The 5,085-nt window shown below is 41.8% G+C and overlaps 1 pseudogene; it reads left to right on the forward strand.

Moving 5' to 3' along the window:
* Positions 1 to 3,632: 3,632 nt before the first annotated feature.
* On the forward strand, positions 3,633 to 4,604 carry LOC145354737 (large ribosomal subunit protein eL19 pseudogene; annotated as a pseudogene).
* The last annotated feature ends 481 nt before the right edge of the window (positions 4,605 to 5,085 follow it).

Genomic DNA, 5,085 nt, shown 5'->3' on the forward strand with positions numbered 1-5,085 from the left:
CGGTCCTGGGGACTTGTCCACAATCAGCCCCTCCAGTCTGTCGAGCACTGCCTCTCTAGTAACAGTAATGTCATCGAGAAGCAAAGCCAGCTGTAAATTATGTGCTAAGTAATAAAATTTCCAGACCAGGAAAGCATGACAGCAGAGCTCTAATGATACATGTTTGACTAAGTGGAGTCCGTTTGACTTCAGATTTTTAATCAAGCTTCAGAAGTAAGGCATTTGCCAGCTATAATTTATTACCTACAGATCATTTAGTATGGGACCTGGCTGAACAAAGTCCTGAAGCAGAAAAGAGGCAGGAGGCTAAAAATATGGCCCAATTTAAAGATATGGCAGCTTCCATTACTGCTGCAGCCATCTTCCAATGCAATGACAGGCAGAAGTGAAAAGGAGACGAGGCAGGGGCCTCAGCAATCACATCAGTCAGCAGCCTGAGGGTGCGTGGTGCTCCAGAACGTGGGAGAAATGTGAGCCAGGGTAATCATTGATCCTTCAGCAAACCTCAAACCCTGAGCACTATTAAGGAGCTGACAGCTGATAAGTGATAAGTGCAGCCTCTTATTTAATAGGGTGTAATGGTGAAAGCATGTACAAAGCATGGCTAAATGCCAGGAGGGTAGTGTCATGTTTGCTGACATTACCTTCTCAGCATCCATTGAAAGGCAATTGCAGTCTGCCTGGAAAGAGGCAGGAAATAGAGCTGCTGGAAAACATGAGAGGCCAGCAATGTTTTCTCTCTCTCTCCTTCTCTCTCTCTTTTGCCCTTGTAAGAGAAGGATAAAAAATGGTGGGGAGTGGGTGTGCACAACAGTATCCATACTCGCCATTCTGGTTGCAATGGAGAAGGCAGCACTTCATATTGTGATAACAGTGCCTCACGAGGAAGTGGGCAATGGAGGGATGGAAATATCTGTAGGAGATGGTGGACAGGTAGTTAATTCTGTAGATTAAAACAACGGAGTACACTTCAATCCATGCAACAGCATATCAAAACTTCAGCTTAAGTATAAAGCCTTAGCCCTGTAGACTCATCAGCTATCAAAGGCAAGCTCTAATGATCTTCTTCTGTCTCCCACAGGACCAGTTGTGGAGGGAGAACGCACTGGAGCCCTTGCAGTATTATTGGGATTCTTGCACAATAGGAAGTCACAGACCCAGCACCACACGCCACTCAAGTACACCAGCACAGGTACACTTGGTTTGGTCAGTGCTGGTGTTACGGTCTGAATGAGTGGCACTGACTAAAGATCATGTCACTATTGAGCAGGAAGACATGAGAAAAGCAGATTGAGGCAGTCCTCATGAGGATGAACCACAGCCCTGTTTATTTGATGCAGGGCCTCAGGAGTCACAAACAAGTGTTGTGAAGTTGCACATGTAAGGTTAAAAATGTGGTGTTTGACAAAGGTAAATACTACATAGGTTCAGGAAGGTATGAAAGGAACCAGGTCAGATCTTTATCGATTTTGAGAGAGTGAAGGAAATAGAATTCTGTTGGAGGAGTTCAAAAACTCATTTCCAGACATGATAAGAACTTACGTTGAGGAGCAGAGGGTTCAGTTAGCGAGAAGAGCTGCAGAGATGGTGGATGAATATGCTTTACTGCATAAATTAAAATTTGGCTTCCAACAGCAATCTTATTCCATGAAGGATAGAGATTGGGGGAGGGAGAGATTCTTCCATGAAAAACCAAAAGTAGATAACACTGGGACCAGTTTACCACCTGTGAAACAAGACACTCCAGAGGGTGAAAAAGTGGTGAAAAACCTCAAGAGTTAAGAGAGAACACACAAAAGCACAGTGCTGATGGCTTAAAGAAGGCTCTGAGGAAAAGGATGCGAAAAAGAGATTCAACAAATGGGATTAGGTAATGTAGTGAAAGAAATCCCAAAAGAAGTTGAGGAGATGAAGGAGAGAGCACAGCCTAGGCATAGGCTGGATGATGAATAAAACCTAATATTTTCAGAGACTTTATATGTGTGGGTAAGGTTTATTCAGGTAGAACAGGGGAAGTAAGTAAAGAAGTGAAAATATTGAGAGATACGGGAGCTAGTATGTCTCCAATGGTAGGAGATGAAAATATTTGCACTCCTTCTGAAATTCTGCCCAAGAGAAGGATAATCTGTGGAATAAATGGAGAGAGGAGAAGTATTTCCCTGTGTAAAATAAGACTAGAAAGTCCAATCCTGTCTGGGGAAGTAATAGTGGGACAGAAAACGTGGCTGTTACAGAAATACAATTTATTCTGGGAAACGATATATCTGGATCACAAGTGGAGTGGTGCTCATGGTAGTAGAAAGCCAAAAGGAAACCAGGGAACTGAGGAATTAAAAGAAAAATGCCCTGGAAATGTGTCAGACTGTGTAGTGACAAAATCCCACAGCCATGAGTTAAAACAGAAGTGAGAGCACAAAGGAAAGATGAAGGAGGTAAGGTTCCATTAGCTGACACTATGTTTGATGAAATGGTAAAAGAAAACCTGGTCAGGTAAAGGATCAGACAGAAGTGTTTAATTCTGAAAGATGAATTAGCTAAACAGCATTTGAAGGTGACATTGCACCTAATGAAGCAAGAAGCTGATAAGAAATATACCATTTGGATATTTTCCCCTCGGGATGAAGTATTGGTGCTCTTACCAATTGTAGGAGATCCTTTGAAAATGAGATTTAGTGGTCCCAATAAAATTGAAAAAAAATTTTATCAGATAAACTTTCTGGTAAAAATGTCCTATACGGAAAAGTTATAGGGTATGTTATGTGAACATACTTAAACAATATTATGACAGGAAAAGAAGAGTGGCGAATCAAATCCCAAGGATGTAGATTTTGATGTGCCTCAAAACAATTTGAACAATGCAGAAGTCCTTGAAAACAGGAATCAGGTAGTAATTTATCTGTCCCAAGAACTGAGAACTGAACGGAAAGACCTGTTAAACAGAAATGAGGAGCTATGTAGGAATAAAGTGGGGAGAATAGATGCTAGAGCATGAGATTGATGTTGCGAATGCTGTTGCAATAAAACAACACCCTTATTCATAGAATCATAGAAAATCTGCAGTGCAGAAAGAAGCCATTTGTCCCATCAAGTCTGCACCGACACAATTCCACCCAGGCCCTACTCCCATATCCTTACATGTTTACCCACTAATCCCTCTAACCTACGCATGTCAAGCCACTAAGGGGCAATTTTAGCATGGCCAATTAACCGAACCCACATATCTTTGGACTGTGGGAGGAAACCCATGCAGACACGAAAAGAATGTGCAATCTCCACACAGACAGTGACCAAAGCTGGGAATCGAAACCAGGTCCCTGGCGCTGTGAAGCAGCAGTGCTAACCACTGTGCCTACCATGATGCTCTGGCTTAATGCTCTCAAAGCAGAGCAAGTAAAAAAGGAAGTTGAGCCGAGTCAAAGTGAATGGAGTTTGTCAGTCATATTGGTCCCTAAACTTGATGGTACTCAACAATTCTGCATGAATTGTTGGAAGGACAACGCAATGACAAAATTGGATTCCTATCCAATCCCAAAGTTGAAAGATTGTGAGGAGAAAGTTGGACAAGCCACCTACATCAGGATGAACTTACTTCGTGGATACTAGCAAGTACCCCTTTCCATGCAAAAGCGGTCATGAGTAGGCTCAGGCTTCAGAACAGGCTGACTTTCAGCGTTTTGCGCTGTGGCAAGAAGAAGGTATGGCTGGATCCCAATGAAATGAATAAGATTGCCAATGTCAATTCCCGTCAACAGATCAGAAAATGAATTAAAGAATTGTTTGATTATCTGCAAGCCTGTGATTGTACACTTGCGTACTCGATGCAGGAAGAACACCCTTGCACGCAAGAAGGGCCAGCACAATAGCATCGGTAAGAAAAAGAGTACAGATAAAAACCGCATGCAGGAGAAACTGGCCTATATGAGGAGAATGAGAATTTTGAGATGTCTACTTCGCAGATACAAGTAGTCCAAGAAGATCAATCGTCAAGTGTAACACAGCCTGATGATGAAGGATAGTGTCTTTAAGAATAAGCGTATCTTGATGGAGAAAATTCACAAACTAAAGGCAACCAAGATGTGGAGATTCCAGCATTGGACTGGTCTGGGCACAGTAAGAAGTCTCACAACACTAGGTTAAAGTCTAACACGTTTATTTGGAATCACAAGCTTTCAGAGCACTGCTCCTTCCTCAGGTGAATGGCAACCAGGGCTCCCAAGAAGCTACTGGTTGACCAGGCTGAAGCTCGAGGGAACAAGGAAACTTGTAAACGCCGTGCAGAATATTAGCAGGCCAAGAAAGAAGTACCTTTGCCAAAAGTTCATGCCCTAGGAGAAACTGAAATCCTGAAAATCATCCGCACAGCAGAAGAAAACTTGGCTGGGAATGGTTACTCAGTTTGCTGTGTCAGAGATGGATTCACTCGGAAACCTAAAAATGAAAGATTCACCAAACCAATGGGTTTACATTTTAAGAAGGCCCATTTAACCCAGCCAAAGCAAGTAAGTCTGATCACTCAAGAGCACATCCAACTGAGTAATCCTCATCAGGATGACAGAATCACAGCGAGAGTTCATCCTCTCGCAAAACTTGGTGCAAAAGGATGACCAAGAGGTTAAAATGAAGCAGTCGTCAGTTTTGAGGTTGACCCACTCGCGAAACTTTGTAAAATTGTGGTTCTGCATCAGGCTATAATGAAACCGTCGAAGATACAAGCTGTGTTGATGCAAGATCCACCGAAAAAAGACAATATTTTGTACTTCTGTCATTTTTTTGTTATTCATGAACTTGGCTTAAAATGATGAAATTTGAGAGAAAAATTAAGAAACATCTTTCAAGGAAAAAAAATGAAGCCATCTTTTGATGATGATGGTTCACTTCTTTTCTTAGGGGCGAGGTGTTGTGAAATTGCATACGTAACGTTAAAAATGTAGTGTTTCACAAATGAAAATAGTGAAAAGAAATGCTAAAACCAAAAGAAGAAATCAGATAGCATTGTCTCTTTAAAAAATACAGGTATCTTTATGAGTAGATTTTTAATTTGCAGTGTGCAGGCTGCAGAAGCAGGTCTTTGCAACAATTGTATCA

This window comes from Carcharhinus amblyrhynchos, chromosome 18, assembly GCF_965287045.1.
Source record: "Carcharhinus amblyrhynchos chromosome 18, sCarAmb.v2.hapA, whole genome shotgun sequence".
Taxonomy (NCBI): Eukaryota; Metazoa; Chordata; class Chondrichthyes; order Carcharhiniformes; family Carcharhinidae; genus Carcharhinus; species Carcharhinus amblyrhynchos.